Genomic DNA, 16,186 nt, shown 5'->3' on the forward strand with positions numbered 1-16,186 from the left:
TATGATAGATGGTTAGAGAAAGGGTTCAGAAAGGTGGCAAGGGCAATGCTAGCAAAAGGCAAAGGTTAGTGAAATGGTTTTGATTGGAAAGGATGAGAGTTTGTGAGATTAATTGCATGAGTTTTGTGTTTTACTGATATGTAAGCAAAATGTTTATTTGGTTGTGTTGTTCTACAGAGTTGTGGTTTGTGTAGGAGTGTGTGGGTATACGGGGTAGAAGGATATGCAGAAGTGTGTTATGTATCGTGTTAGAGTCTGATGGGTAACTGGAGGGTAGATCAATCTTGTTTCATGGTAGAGAGTGGTGTGTTTGTTGTGAGCTTGTATTCATTGCTCTGTTTGTAGCTGTGTCTTGGAGTGTGGCTGTAGGCTCTCTTCAATCGATGCATCTACTCTTTTGTGAATCATTAGTGCTACTCTACCAGCGCTTTCCTCAGCTGTGTAGAGGAATTTGGCTGTCACAGACATTATAGGTAAATCAGCCCACATCCTTCTTCAGTAAATCAATGTACTGGAGTGCAACAATATACCCTGTTTTCAGGAAAGAATGAATCCTGGGTCTTTTAGGAGGGAAATTAAAACCATTAACAGAGAAAAGAACTTGAATGTCTATAAAATTTGGAACGTTAGTCCTAGAATCATGTCCCTTCTTTAATGGAGCATCCAATATGCACCCACCAGCAGAGCAAACCCTCCCATATAACAGAGTGTTAGACCTGACTGCCTTAGACTTTTACCCTAGATTTTTTGTCTTTTACCTCCTCATTTTGCTGTATCTTTTTGTTGGTCTTAGGACTCTGAGCACTCTTCCACTGCTGACCAGCGCTAAAGTGCATATACTTCTCCCCTAAACGTGCAACAATGGTGTATCCAAAATTGGCATATTCAGTTTACTTTTAAATCCCTTGTAAAGTGGTATGCAATTTAACCCCTTTGCTGCCAGGCCTTTTCCCCCTCCTACCCATACTTTGTGGGTTCCCCTGAAGGAGACCAAGAAATTAGCCAAAATACAGTGAACATTTTGTTTTTTTCAAAAAAATGGGAACAAAGGGCTGCAGAAGACAGCTCGTGGGTTTTTCCCTGAAAATGGCACCAACAAAGGGTTTGTGGTGGCAAGATCACCATCTTCCCAGCTTTCAGGAACAGGCAGACTTGAATTGGAAAACCCCATTTTTCAATACAATTTTGACATTTTACTGGGACATACCCCATTTTTACTATTTTTTGTACTTTCAGCCTCCTTCCAGTTAGTGACCAAAATGGGTGAGAAACAAATGCTTGATCCCAGAAAGCTAAACATTTCTGAAAAGTAGACGGAATTCTGAATTCAGCAAGGGGTCATTTGTGTAGATCCTACAAGTGTTTCCTACTGAAAATAACAGCTGAAATAAAAAAATATTGAAATTGAGGTGAAAAAAAACAGCCATTTTTCTCCACGTTTTACTCTGAAACTTTTTCCTGCGATGTTAGATTTTTGAAAGCAATATACCGTTACGTCAGCTGGACTCCTCTGGTTGCGGGGATATATAGGGCTTGTAGGCTCATCAAGAACTCTAGGTACCCAGAGCCAATAAATGAGCTACACCTTGCAATGGGTTTTTATTCTATACCGGGTATACAGCAATTCATTTGCTGAAATATAAAAAGTGAAAAATAGGTATCAAGAAAACCTTTGTATTTCCAAAATGGCCACAAAATAAGGTGTTGAGAAGCAGTGGTTATTTGCACATCTCTGAATTCCGGGGTGCCCGTACTAGCATGTGAATTACAGGGCATTCCTCAAATGGACGTCTTTTTTACACACTGCCGTACATTTGGAAGGAAAAAATGTAGAGAAAGACAAGGGGCAATAACACTTGTTTTGCGATTCTGTGTTTCCCCAAGGCTCCCAATAAAAATGGTACCTGACTTGTGTGGGTAGGCCTAGCGCCCACGAAAGGAAATGGCTCAAAACACAACGTGGACACATCACATTTTTTCACAGAAAACAGAGGTGTTTTTTGCAAAGTGCCTACCTGTGGATTTTGGCCTCTAGATCAGCCGGCCCCAGGGGGGGCAGAAATGGGCTAAAATAAATTTGCCCCCCAACCCCCCAGGGAGCGACCCTTGCCTACGGGGTCGCTCCTCCTGCGTGACACTGGCTCAAAAAAAAAGATCCCCGGTGCCTAGTTGTTTCTGCCCCCCTTGGGGCAGATTGACCTAAAATTGGCTGATTTGCCCCCAAGGGGGGCAGAAATGGTCTAAATACAATTTGCCTCCCAGGGGAGTGACCCTTGCCTAATGGGTCGCTCCCCATCTCTAAAAAAACAAACAAACAAAAAACAAAACACACAAAAAAAAATTGCCCCGGCGCCTAGAGGTTTCTGTCCCCCCTAGGGGCAGATCGGCCTAATAACAATAGGCCGATCTGCCCTCGGGGGGGCAGAAATGGCCTAAAATAAATTCCCCCCCAGACCTCCCCGTGGAGCGACATTGCCTACGGGATCGCTTCCCTTGCGTGACGGCGCAAAAAAAAATATCCCTGGTGTCTAGTGGTTTCTGCCCCCAAAGCGGGCAGAAATGGCCTAAAATAAATTTGACCCCCCAACCCCTCCAGGGGAGCGACCCTTGCCTAAGGGGCCACTCCCCATCTGTAAAACAGCAACAACAAAAAAAAATCCCCGGTGCCTAGTGGAGATCGTCCTAATTAAAATAGGCTGATCTGCCCCACCAGGGGGCAGAAATGGCCTAAAATAAATTTGCCCCCCAGGGGAACGAACCTTGCCTAAGGGGTCGCTCCCCTTGCGTGAAATTCACACAAAAAAAAAAAACTCCCTGGTGTCTAGTGGTTTCTGTCCCCCTTGGGAGCAGATTGGCCTCATAAAAATAGGCCATTCTGCCCCCAGACATGGCCTAAATATAATAATATAATTTGCCCCCTATGGGAGCGACCGTTGCCAAAGGGGTCGCTCCCCACCTTTGCATTTCTCTTCCGATCATCGCGCTGGAAGCTGAGCTTCCAGCGCGAAGGAGGAGGCATTGTGACAATCAGCGCGCGATCGCTCATTGACGTCATGGGGGGGTGGAAGGGGAAGGTCTTCCCCTTCCATCCCTTCCTTGGGGGGGTGGGGGTGAACCCCACAGAGGGAGCGCTAGCGCTCCCTCTGGGCTCTGTGCCCAGTACGTAATGGTTACGTCCTGGGCACACGAGCACTGTGCCTCAGGACGTAACCATTACATCCTGGGCACAGAAGGGGATAACCAGGGCCTGTAACTTAAATGCCACTAGTGGGCCTGCAGCACTGATTGTGCCACGTAAAACAAGTAGCCTTTCAAACCTGTCTCAGACTTGCCATTGCAGAGCCTGTATGTGCATTTTTATTGCCACTTCGACTTGGCATTTAAAACCTCTTGCCAAGCCTTAAACTGCCCTTTCATTACATAGTTGCCAACCCTAAGGTAGGCCCTAGGTGATACATAGGGCAGGGTGCTATGTTTCAGTTTCACATGTCTTGTAAGTGAAAATCTCCCAAAGTTGTTTTGTAATACTGGATGGCAACTCCTCTCATAGGCCAGCATTGGGAATTCTTTAATTTACATTTAAGTTGAAATTCCTGATGAGAAAGGAGTAGTTCCATGATCTTTCATATCATTGGAATGGCAATGATAAATCCTCTTTAATGATAAAGTGTGATTATCATTACTATTTTAGAAATGTCACTTTCTGAAAGTGGGAATTTCTCTGCTCTGTGTGCCTTGCAGCCTGTCTCCCGTACACGTCTGGGCTAGGTGACAGCTACTGTTTGTGCATTCCCTCTAGACAGCCACTAACACAGGAAGGGTGAGTTTGACAAAGGACTCATCTGCATTCATCTGCATTCTGATGGGCCTTCCTGGGCTGGAAGGGTGGAGGGGAGCTAACACTTACACTTCAATAGGGAAGTGTGTGTCCCTACACAAAGGTCTGATGAAAGGGATCTGTGCACTTCAAGCAGCAGCTTTAAAGTCACCCCCACTTAAAAGGTACATTTGGTAATAAGTACTGTGGCTCTGGCCCCATCAAATTGGTACACTTCAGAACCTAGGAAGAACTCTGCTGGAGTAAAGACTGCTGTGCTGTAAGGATTGCTGCTTTACCTAGACTGACTGTTCCAAGGAACTGCTTCTCTGCTTTCCTGAGCTGCTCTGCTGCCTGTTGATCTGTACCCTGCTGGGGACAAGGACTGGACCCATCGTGTTGAACCCAGAGTGACTCTAAGGGCTTGCTGTCTTGCCCCCTGTTCTTCTGTAGTCTGAAGTATATCAAAGACTGCCTGCAATTTTCCTGGCGCTGCCGGACTCTACCATCTGTGAGTCCTACCCTTGCTCGGGGTGCCCCCCTCCAGTTCTGGGCCTCAGAAGTGTGTTCTGCAGCTGATTTCCGCAAAAGCTGAAGCATAGCCGTGACTGCCTGAGAAATTCCGCCTCATTGCTACTTTGATGCCAACGCTGTTCGACGACAGCAAATTCACAGCATGCGTGACCTGATGATGAGGCTCGGCGTGGCCCAACAATGATGCATCACATTCTCTTCAGTGGAGTCTGACAATGATACAGTTTCCTGACTGCATGAGAAATACCACCACATTAAGCTGTCGACGTCAATGCTTTGCTCCATTAAAGGTACTGTTTCAGTAAACCCTGTGTGGGTTCAGTAGCCAGCCTACCCTCCATCACAGTTTCCCTGAAACTTGGATTTGCACCACCCCCCTGCGATTTTAGGTAACCTTTGATTGCTGGTGACTTCTAAGCACTATTTTTAGTTTAATCTTTAAAAATTCATATCATTCATATCTCAAATTCTACTTATTGAATTTTTGTCATTTTGGTCTTTATTTACGCAGATAAATATTCTTTGTGTTTGTAAACCTGTGTGGGGTCTTTTTGTTATGTTTTCATTGTGTTTATGTGTGTGTGTTGCACAAATACTTTACACATGGCCTCTTATGTTAAGCCTGCCTGCTCTGTGCCAAGCTACCAGAGGATGAGCACAGGTTAATTTAGAGTGTGTATCTGACTTACCCTGACTAGGATTGTGGCCCCTACTTGGACAGGGTGGATACCTCTGACAACTAGAGACTCAATTCCTAAAACAGAGCAAAACCTAAACAACAATTACTAAGGAAGAAGGGCCAACCTGCCCTAAGAACAAACCTGTGCTAACCAAGAACCACCTCCTTCCTCTGTTGTGAAGCTCAGTAAGTCTTGACCCAACTCCTCCCTCAAACAGGTCGAGCCACCATCACCCACTTCAACTGAGGTTTAGCAGGAGAACTCATCCCCACTCATCAAATGCAGCCCAGTAGGTATAATGTAAAAAGATTGTCAAAGAGTCTTTAATGGGGACATGTCACATCCAGAAAATATAATCACCACATTCCTCACAGATTGCTAACATACCATGCATCATCCCATTGCAAGAGATCTTGAGGGTTTCTTAACCTTGCATTATACAGTCCTTTATTTCTTGACCCAGATCTACTGCCAAATAAGATGGTTATTCAATAAATGAATGAATGAGAGAGATTTATAGAGCTCGTGGCTACTCCGAAGAGTGTCCCAGCACTAAAAGGGCCAGGTACGCAAATCCCAAAAGAGATCTTACTGCCCCCCAGAGAAGAGCCAGGTTTAAAGTTTGTTTTAAAAAGTGAGCTGAGGGGAAATCAGGCACAGTTCATGAGGGAGCTCATTCCAAGTCTTAGCAGCAAAGAAGGAAAAGGCTTTACTGCCCCCTCGGACAAGTGTGGAACGCGGGATTGCCAGAAGTGAAGCAGAAGCAAAATGCAGCACTCTGGAGAGAATGTACTGGGCAAGTCTCTTACCAAAGTAACCAGGGCTAGAGAGATATACTGCCCTCTGAACCGAAGCTAAGGCTTTGAACAAAATCAGTTTCTTTACGGGCAGTCAATGTAGAGCTTTTAGTGCAGCTGCGGTCAAAGAATGTCTAAGCAGACATAGAAGTAGCCTGGCTGCCGCATTTTGGACCAACTGTAAGCAATTTACCTGAGTTTCCTCTGCTCCTGAATCCAGGGAATTTACATAATCCAAATGTGAGGTGATCAGGGCATGGATCACTAATCTTCTCACCTCCAAAGGCAGGAGGGGAAGGAATTTCTTGATAGTGTGGAGCAACGTGAAGTACTGGCCTACTACCGCAGAAATCTGTAACCGCATGCAGAGGGCGTTGTCTGATTTCATCCCTAAGTTTTTAACCACTAGAGATGGAGGAGGCTGGGCAACGTAGAGGACCGAAGGTCTTCCCACCAGCTGGACACATGTGACCCAAGTAGAATTATTTCAGTCTTTTCTCCATCCAATCAAAAACAGTGCACAAACAGTCATTGAGCACACTGTCACTTCTGGGATCCCATTTGTTAGGCCCGACACATTGCTATGGTGTTCAAGAAGTAGCCACAAATTCTCCATAAGGTTCCCCACCATCCCCACCATGGGGACTCCAACAACCAAAGTTAATATGCCCAAATCACCTGTGTTCTGACAGACATCAGTACTATTTCCTCCTCTTCTCCTTGTACTTTGTCTCATCATCTTCAATGGGACCTCTCTACCCTACACCTCAGCTGTGGCATATGAAGAATCACTGCCATTCCCCTCAGCAAGTGTTTTAAATATCCTTAATTGTTCATGCACATCTAGCACATGGTGATTCACTTAATCGAGTTAAAACACCACACCATAGGGGAAAGACCAACCAAGCAGGTATTTTTCTTTTTAAGAATTTCAGTCACAGGCTGTAGTGGCCTACGCTTAGCCAACATGGTCAGAGTAAAATACTCTGTCATCATGAATAGTTACTTCTGTCTTCTTAAGCACAACCTGCAGGAGGTCTTCTTTTTTGATGAAATGTCCCTCAAGATGTTGTTCTTACCATCTCTTCTAGGCTCTATACTAAGGACTCACTCCATATCTACAGTCTCACACTCAAATTTAAGATTGAAGCAAACAAGAGACCAACATATTCTACAAAGTCAATTCCTTTCACATCTTCCTTCATGTTCAAACTCTAATTATGCCCTTCAGCCCTGTTTTCCAAATCCTCACATTTCAAATATAGGGCTATTGGTTGTCATTCAGCTGCAGTCATTTTTATTCCCAACAATTTGGTTGCTTCTTCAATCATGTCTCTTCTCTTCAGCCTCAGCAGTTCTCATCCGAGCCTGTCTTTGGTTGGTTCTCAATTTATATATTACAATTGTGAAACGTCTCCTCACTCTTTCCACTCCTTCTTTAAGATAAATTTTCCATTCCTGTCTAAGCTCTAGAAAGGAGGATGTGAGATCAGTTATAGGAAGGAAAGTGTCATCTCTGTTGGATGGCATCTTATGTCAAAAAGCCACTTCATTTAGATCACCCAGATCACTATTACTATTACAATGGAAGCAGGGGTATAGTTTAACCGCACTTCCCTAATAGACAGTGACTATTATTCAGATAGTATTAGGTCTCTAAGGGAGTTAGACTCCACTCTTGCTACCAGAAAATGTAAGAGCAACATCTGTATAACATAACAATGAAATCCTGGAGCACAGTGCTAGGCAGGGAAGATCACGGCACGCACTGACTTTAGGATGCAACTCCACAGTAGTACATCAGTTGAGGAGAGGCAATGTCCATGTGCTTCCCGCAGCAATCAGCCAGTGTCTCCAGTCATTCTAGTGTGTACCCTCTGGTGAGCAAGGACTCGTAAAATGCAAAGTCACAGCGTTGGAGAACATTTTATGGGAGGGATTTCAGCAAAGTCTTGGGGCATCACTTCCATCCATACAGTGTCCATTCTGCACACTTTATGTGAACTGCAAACCATGTAAGCCAGAAAGGCAGTGTGTATCTCACTCACTGGATCCAATATCCTGGACAAGGCACTGACACATAGAGATGCAATGGGCATTTAACACCATTCTCTTATGAAAGACTACCTCATCCCCACCGATGGGTGTGTGGGGCCACCAGTATCTAAGGACTGCTTTCTGAGGCTGTTGTTCTACCTCTGATACAAGGTGGACACCATCTTGGTTCTCAAGCATTAAACTTTGTCTTATGTCAAGTCCATAGGGACGTTTGTATCCTTTTACACACATACTTGTGCACTGCATTGGTACTGCAGGCCCAGCACCACAATAAATATGGGGACTCCAGCATCATAGCAGCTTGGAGCTGCACCGGCTCTTAGGGGATTTGAATTAGCTTTCTGCCATATTTAGGCTCCAAGCCACACCCAACCACTGTCTTTTTTGCTCAGCCTCCAATCGTAACCACCTAGATAGTAGTCACCAATGAAAGCAGGAGAAGAGGAACATTTTGGGGGTCATTACAACCCTGGCGGACGGTTTTAAAGGTGCGGTAATACCGCAAACAGGCCGGCGGACAAAAAAAGGGAATCATGACCGTGGCGGAAACCGCCAACATAGACAGCCACTTTAACACTCCGACCGCCACAGCGGTACGGACAAACAGCGCGGCGGTCACCGCCAACAGACAGGCGGAACACAATGTACCGCCCACAGTATCACAACCCGCCAATCCGCCACCTTTTCCGGGGCGGATTCACCGTGGATAAAAACACGACGGAAACAGCTTTTGCAATGTGAAAACGCTCACCTTCTACACACTCCACGAGGAAGGAGGACACCATGGAGCCGGAATTACAAATCCTACCTGCCCTTGTCTTCCTGCTCATTTATGAACACCAGCAACGGCGGCGGCGAAGACAACGGTGAGTACTGCACCTACGACATAGGGGAGGGGGGAGGCAAAAGTAAGGGGGACACACACGAAACACCCCCACCCCCACCCTCGCACATTATAACACACACAGCTATGCATGTCAAAACATCACAGTAACAACCCACAACCCCCCCGGAAGAATGCAAAGACCAAAGGAAATCATTCGATAAATTGTAATGTATCAAAATACAGTTACCAAATATATACAGATATAAATATCTACACAATCAAAAGTATATACATTACGAGAAGCAGTGCAGGTATGCACATATCAATGTCCGTGCACCACTGCTCCAAAAATGCATGGGCGAGGCCCACAATAGACACCTGTCCACAAACGGAGAGAACACTGCTGGGGCATCAGATAGAAATACAACAGGCACCTCAGGGGGAAGGGAAGGGGGGCACCTCAGCCGGATTACAGCACCACGCCAGATCCACGACGGCGCTCCATTGATGTATCCTGGGGAGTGCAAAGCCACAGTCTCTCAAGTCTCTACAGTGGGTGGGTTGCCCACTGTACCATCCTGGGGAGTGCAAAGCCACAGTCTCTCAAGTCTTTGCAGTGGGTGGTTTGCCCACTGTACCATCCTGGGGAGTGCAAAGCCACAGTCTCTCAAGTCTTTGCAGTGGGTGGTTTGCCCACTGTACCATCCTGGGGAGTGCAAAGCCACAGTCTCTCAAGTCTCTACAGTGGGTGGTTTGCCCACTGTACCATCCTGGGGAGTGCAGAGCCACAGTCTCTCAAGTGGATGACAGTCTCCACTGGTTCTGGAGGGGGAATGGTGCCCACACTGCATTTAGCTCCCCGTGACGGTTCCTGTACCGTCACAGTCCCAGCTGTACATGGGATAACGATGCTTGATGTGGCAGTGTTTCCTTGTTCAGCGGTGCTTTGCCATGGCGGTCTCTGATCTGTTCAGCGGTTCTCTGCCCTGTTCAGCGGTACTGTGCCCTGTTCAGTGGTCTTCACCATGGCGGTGATTCCCTTGTTCAGCGGGGCTTTGCCATGGCGGTCTCTGGTCTGTTCAGCGGTTCTCTGCCCTGTTCAGTGGTGCTGTGCCCTGTTCAGCGGTCTTCACCATGGCGGTGATTCCCTTGTTCAGCCGGGCTTTGCCATGGCGGGCTCTGACCTGTGCATTGGTGTGTGGCATGACGGTCCCTCAATTTCCAGCGGGGCTGTGGCAGCCGGGGCCCTCCTGGGCACTGACTCCGGCGGTGGTCTCCTGACCAGTGACGATACTTCTGCCCTCCTGGGCAATGACTCTGGTGGTGGTCTCCTGACCAGTGACGATACTTCTGCCCTCCTGGGCAATGACTCTGGCGGTGGTCTCCTGACCAGTGACGATACTTCTGCCCTCCTGGGCAATGACTCTGGTGGTGGTCTCCTGACCAGTGACGACAGTGCTGGCGGTGGTGTCCCGGCCGCCGGAGAGGATGGCGCCCTTCTCCGCCGTGCTGCTCTCACTAGACTGTGCAGACTTCCTCTGGCCCTTCACCACCTTTGGAGGAGTCACAGCTGACTCTGCAATCCCCCTGGGACCCTTGTCAGCAGTTTTGCCGCCCGGAGTCTTCACCCTGTCCCGTCGGCCACTTTCCAACTTTAGATGCTTTACAGGGGGTGAACTGGCAGTGCTTTGGCTCCGTGTCACACTGCCTGCCCTGGTGGCCGGTGCACTCCACACACCTGTAACACGCACCACTGGTACTGGAGTCTTTTTGGCTGAGGCGCTACTACGGGACTTATTAATTGGAGGGGTGGGGATGGGGGCAAAGAGGTCAACATTGCTGAGGGAGAGTTTATGACGAACACTGGGATGGGTCGCTGGAGGGGGTCTGGGAGTGGAGGAAGAGGAGGTGGTTGTAGGAGGTGTCACTTTAGGTGTTTTGGGTGCAGGTGCAGGTACTGGAGGCTGTCGTGAGGTGGATGGATGTTGGGTGTGTGGGTGCCCGCATTTGTGTACTTTGGGAGGGGGCGTCACAGACACACTGGGAGAGGACACAGGGGACGTGTAAATGGGAGTGGGGGTGGTGAGTGCAGGTGAGCGGGGTGTGGTCCTGGGTGTTCTGGTGCGAGTCTTAGTGCCTGTAGATGTAGTGCATGCAGGTGAGAGTGTAGACGACACTGGGAGGGAGGAGGGAGACGATGAGGAGGGGGACACAGTGGAGGCAGTGGATGTTGCTGTGTCTGTATGTGTCTGATGCTTGTGTGAGTGCCTGTGGGATGTGTGGTGCCTATGTTTGCCTGAGCTACTTTTGTGTGTTGAGGTGTGTGCATGCTTGTTTGTTGGTGTGCTTGGGATAGGCTGGGGTACAGGGGACTGGGTCTTGGTGGAGGAAGTTGGAGGGGGGAGGCTAGACACAGGGACAATGACTGCCATCAGTGCTGAGGCCAAAGATTGCAGGGTTCGATGAAGGGCAGCCTGACCAGAATGAATGCCCTCCAGGAGTGCATTACTGTGTTGCAACTCCCTTTCTACACCCTGGATTGCATTCACAATGGTAGACTGCCCAACAGTGAGTGACCTGAGGAGGTCAATGGCCTCCTCACTGAGGGAAGCAGAGGTGACAGGGGCAGGGCCTGAGGTTCCTGGGGCGAAGGTGATGCCCGCCCTCCTGGGTGAGCGGGCACGGGGCGAACGCTGAGGGGCTGCTGGGAGGGCGGTGCTGGTAGGGGAGGTGGCGGCTGTACCTGTAGAAGTGTGGGGCACAGATGTTGCCGCCACCACAAGGGAGCTCCCATCGGTGGACGAGTCCTTGTCGCTGGTTGGTGATCCGGTGCCCGACGTGAAGCTCCCCTCGCCCTCCGTCCCACTGGTGCATTCTGAGTCCGTGGTGTGGCCCTCCATGGCCATGTGGGATGCAGCTCCCTCGTGCTCCGGTGCCACTGTACCTCTGCCTGATGATGCTGATGCACAAAAGAACAGGGAGAGCAGAAAAAGGGGGGGACGACAGAAGAAAGACAGGACAATACAGACACAGCAGCCCCCTGACCTACGCCGTGCTCCTGGCCTCTACAGATGCAATTCCTGGGATATGGCCTATATGGCTATGGTGGACATCTGCACACATGGAAGCCACAGGGGCATGTATACCTGTACTTGTCACTCTACTGCGGTGGGGTGGAGTGCCACATGGCCTACATTATGGAGGGGCCTAGCCTATGTTAAGTCGCACTGGCCTAGGGAAACCCACAGCCCTCCTCCCACACCTGTGTACTCACCCCCTTGTGTCTGCTGTGATGCCCTCAAGCGCCCATCCAACTCCAGGTAGGCCACCGCCAGGATCCGGAACATCAGGGGGGTCATGGGGCGACGGGCACCCTTCCCACGTTGGGAGGCCATCCCCAGCTGAGCCTCCGCCGTCTTCTTTCTCCAGCGGCGAATGTCCTCCCATCTTTTCCGGCAGTGGGTGCCCCGTCTCTGGTGGACCCCCAGGGTCCGGACGTCCTTGGCGATGGCACGCCAAATGTCCTTCTTCTGGTGGGCGCTGACCTACATGACATGCACAGGTGAAGAAGAGAAGTCATTAGCAAGAGCACAGTCGAAGTGAGTGGGCCCCATCCCTGCCCTTGCCATGTGGCACATGCATTCACAGTCCTTCATGTTCACTGCACTCTGCCCCCTTCCCTCTTACAACCAGCCCTCTCCACCCAGGCATAGCCCATACAACGTGCTCCCTGTGTACTTACCTGTTGGTCTGGAGGACTGTAGAGTAGCGTGTACTGGGGGAGGACCCCGTCCACGAGCTTCTCCAACTCCTGAGCAGTGAAGGCAGGGGCCCTTTCCCCAGACGCAGCAGCCATTGTCTCTTCCAGACCGAAGTCACAGCAGCACTTGCAGTGTAGGTCCTCTCCTGTCGAAGATCAGGTATCAAGTGATTGAACAGATAGAAAATGGCGGTCACGTCCGCTGCGGTAACGTCCACGGTGGTGCGTATCATCACCGCCCGCGCACTTCATCATTGGCTCCTGGGACCCATATGGTCCAATGTTAACCAATGCAGCATTGCGCCGCGGTCTACGACCGCCTACCACGACGGTGTACAACGCCAGCGCAGTTACCTCACATCCCACTGTCCCAGTTTAGAGGTCAGGCAGCCGCCATTTCAGGGGTCCACATGGCTTAATTTGCAACTGCGTCACACATACCTGGGCCTACACTCGACACACATACAAGAATTTCTGTCTTTGGTGTCGTGTTCTGTGTATCTGTGGATACATACCTGGGATTTTGTTGACTCTGTGGTCGCTGTTGTCCTTCCTAGGCACCGTCAGCTTGGACATTTGAGAAGATGGCAGAATCCTCCGGTGTACCAACCGCTGGTGGACCTGTTGACAATGGAGGAGCGACATTTAATCATCACCTACAGGTTTGACCGTGCCACTATCCAGGAACTATGTACCCAGTTGGAGCCAGACCTGATGTCACCAATCCGCCATCCCACAGGAATCCCCCCTCAAGTGCAGGTGCTGTCAGTGCTCCATTTCCTTGCAAGTGGGTCATTTCAGACAACAGTGGCCATGGCATCAGGGATGTCCCAGCCTATGTTTTCCAACGTGTTGTCCAGAGTGTTGTCCGCCCTGCTGAAACACGTAAGGAGCTACATAGTTTTCCCTCAGGTGGAGGCTTTGCCTACAGTGAAAGGTGACTTCTATGCCCTGGGACATATCCCCAACATCATAGGTGCTATTGATGGCACCCATGTAGCTCTGGTCCCCCCCCCCATAGGAGTGAACAGGTGTACAGGAACAGGAAGAGTTATCATTCCATGAATGTACAGATGGTATGTTTGGCAGACCAGTACATCTCCCAGGTAAATGCTATGTTCCCTGGATCAGTGCATGACGCCTACATCCTGCGTAATAGCAGCATCCCTTATATGATGGGTCAACTCCAGAGGCACCGGGTGTGGCTAATGGGGGACTCTGGTTACCCCAACCTGTCATGGCTATTGACCCCAGTGAGGAATCCCAGGACCAGGGCAGAGGAACGCTACAATGAGGCCCATGGACGGACTAGGAGGGTGATCGAATGCACCTTCGGCCTCCTGAAGGCCAGGTTCAGGTGCCTGCATATGACAGGTGGTTCCCTATTCTACTCACCAAGGAAGGTGTGCCAGATCATCATCGCCTGCTCGATGCTTCACAATCTTGCTTTGCGACGTCAGGTGCCTTTTCTGCAGGAGGATGGTCCAGATGGCGGTGTTGTGGCAGCTGTGGAGCCTGTGGAGCCTGTGGACAGTGATGAGGAGGACGCTGAGGAAGAAGACATAGACAACAGGGAGTCAGTCATACGGCAATATTTCCAGTGACACACAGGTGAGAACAGTTTTCTTTTTTACATTACATTCACTTTCACACTTCTACCTCTATCCTGTCTGTCAGTTCATAGCAGTATTTGGTCACTGAGTTGTACCTTTCCATTACGGTTTCACAGGTGTGGTTAGCAACGTGTGTCATCTGCTTGCATCCTTCAAGGACTTGTGATGTGTGACATAGGTATGTTGGCTATAAAATCGGAAAGCATGTTGACACTGTCATTGATTATACATATTTACTAAATCACAAACTGACTCCAGATTGTTTTGTGGTTCAAGGGTGTTTATTTCAGTGCTCAAAAATGGAGGGGGTAGTGATATGGTGATGGGGGACGGTGGAGGAATGTCCATGGCAGAGTCCAGTCCATTAGTCACACAGGTGCACTGCCCATATGGGCATAGGAAGTGGAGATGGGGCACTTCCAATCGGGACAGGGTAACAAAGTGGGACAGTGGGAGGACAATCAGGGTGGTCTCATTTCCTGGCGGGGGTCTTGCCATGTTGCTCTGTCCTGTTCCTGGATCTCAGGGACCGCTTGCGGGGTGGTTCTCCGTCTGCAGGGGGTGGGGTGCTGGTGTGGTGGTCCTTTGGCGGGGCGTCCTGTCCACTAGCACCGGCGGAGGTGGTGGGCAGTTCATCGTCCATGCTAGTGTCAGGGGCCCCTTGGAGTGCCACAGTGTCCCTCATGGTCTTTTGTATGTCCTTCAGCACCCCTACGATGGTGCCCAGGGCGGAGCTGATGGTTCTGAGCTCCTCCCTGAATCCCAAATACAGTTTGTCTCCTGAAACTTGGCCAGTACCGTGGCCATCGTCTCCTGGGAGTGGTGGTATGCTCCCATGATGGAGGAGAGGGCCTCGTGGAGAGTGGGTTCCCTTAGCCTGTCCACCCCCTGTCGCACAGCAGTCCTCCCAGTTCCCCTGTGTTCCTGTGCCTCCGTCCCCTGGACCGTGTGCCCACTACCACTGCCCCCAGGTCCCTGTTGTTGTTGGGGTGGTGGGTTATCCTGGGTTCCCTGTAGTGGTGGACACACCGCTGATTGACGTGTCCTGTGTACGGAGGTATGGGCCCGCTGGGTGGGTGCTGTGCTGGTGTTACCAGAGGGTGGAAGTTCAGTGTTGGGCTGTGCCTGTGCAAAGGGAACCGACTGTCCCGAGGCCCCCGATGGTCCGGGCTGGTCATCAGGATCCAGTAGGGCAGAGCTGCTGTCGTCACTGTGGGCCTCTTCTGTGGGTGGAGTGGAGATGTCTGGACCCTCCGGTGAGGTGACTTTCCGTAGTGGTCCTGCATGGATATAAGAGCATGATTAGTGCATGTGTGTGAGTAATGGTGTGCAATGGGTGGGTGTTTGTGTACCCCAGTGCAAGCATTCCTGTGTGTGGGTTTGTGTGATGATGGTTAGGGGGTTGTTATTGGGCATGTGCAGTGAGCATGCTTTGGTGAGGGCTGACCATGCTTTGTTTTTGCATGCGGGGCTTGGTGTTGGGATGGGTGGTTTGTGTTATGAGAACATTAGTGAGGAGTTGGAGTGATAGGGGGGGTGAGGGTGGGGGTGTGTGATGGCATGCAGGTAGGGTGGGGGATATAATAGTTGAGATTGAACTTACCAGTGTCCATTCCTCCACCGACTCCTCCGAGGCCCTCTGGATGCATGATGGTCAAGACTTGCTCCTCCCATGTTGCTAGTTGTGGGGGAGGAGATGGGGGTCCGCCGCCAGTCCGCTGTACCGCAATGTTGTACCTGGATACCACAGAACGCACCTTCCCCCGTAGGTCGTTCCACCTCTTCCTGATGTCCTCCCGATTTCTTGGATGCTGTCCCACAGCGTTGACCCTGTCGACGATTCTTTGCCATAGCTCCATCTTCCTGGCTATGGAGGTGTGCTGCACCTTTGAGCCAAATAGCTGTGGCTCTACCCGTAGAATTTCCTCCACCATGACCCTGAGCTCCTCCTCGGAAAACCTGGGGTGTCTTTGGCGTGACATGAGGTGGTGTGGGTGATGTGTGGGGTGGTGTAAGTGTTGATGTGTGTGGTGATGTGTAGTGGTGTGTGGTATATTGTGCGTGTATTGTTGTATGGATGATGGTGTTGTGTGGCTCTGTG

The sequence above is a fragment of the Pleurodeles waltl genome, chromosome 1_2 (genome assembly GCF_031143425.1).
Source record: "Pleurodeles waltl isolate 20211129_DDA chromosome 1_2, aPleWal1.hap1.20221129, whole genome shotgun sequence".
NCBI classification, from domain to species: Eukaryota; Metazoa; Chordata; class Amphibia; order Caudata; family Salamandridae; genus Pleurodeles; species Pleurodeles waltl.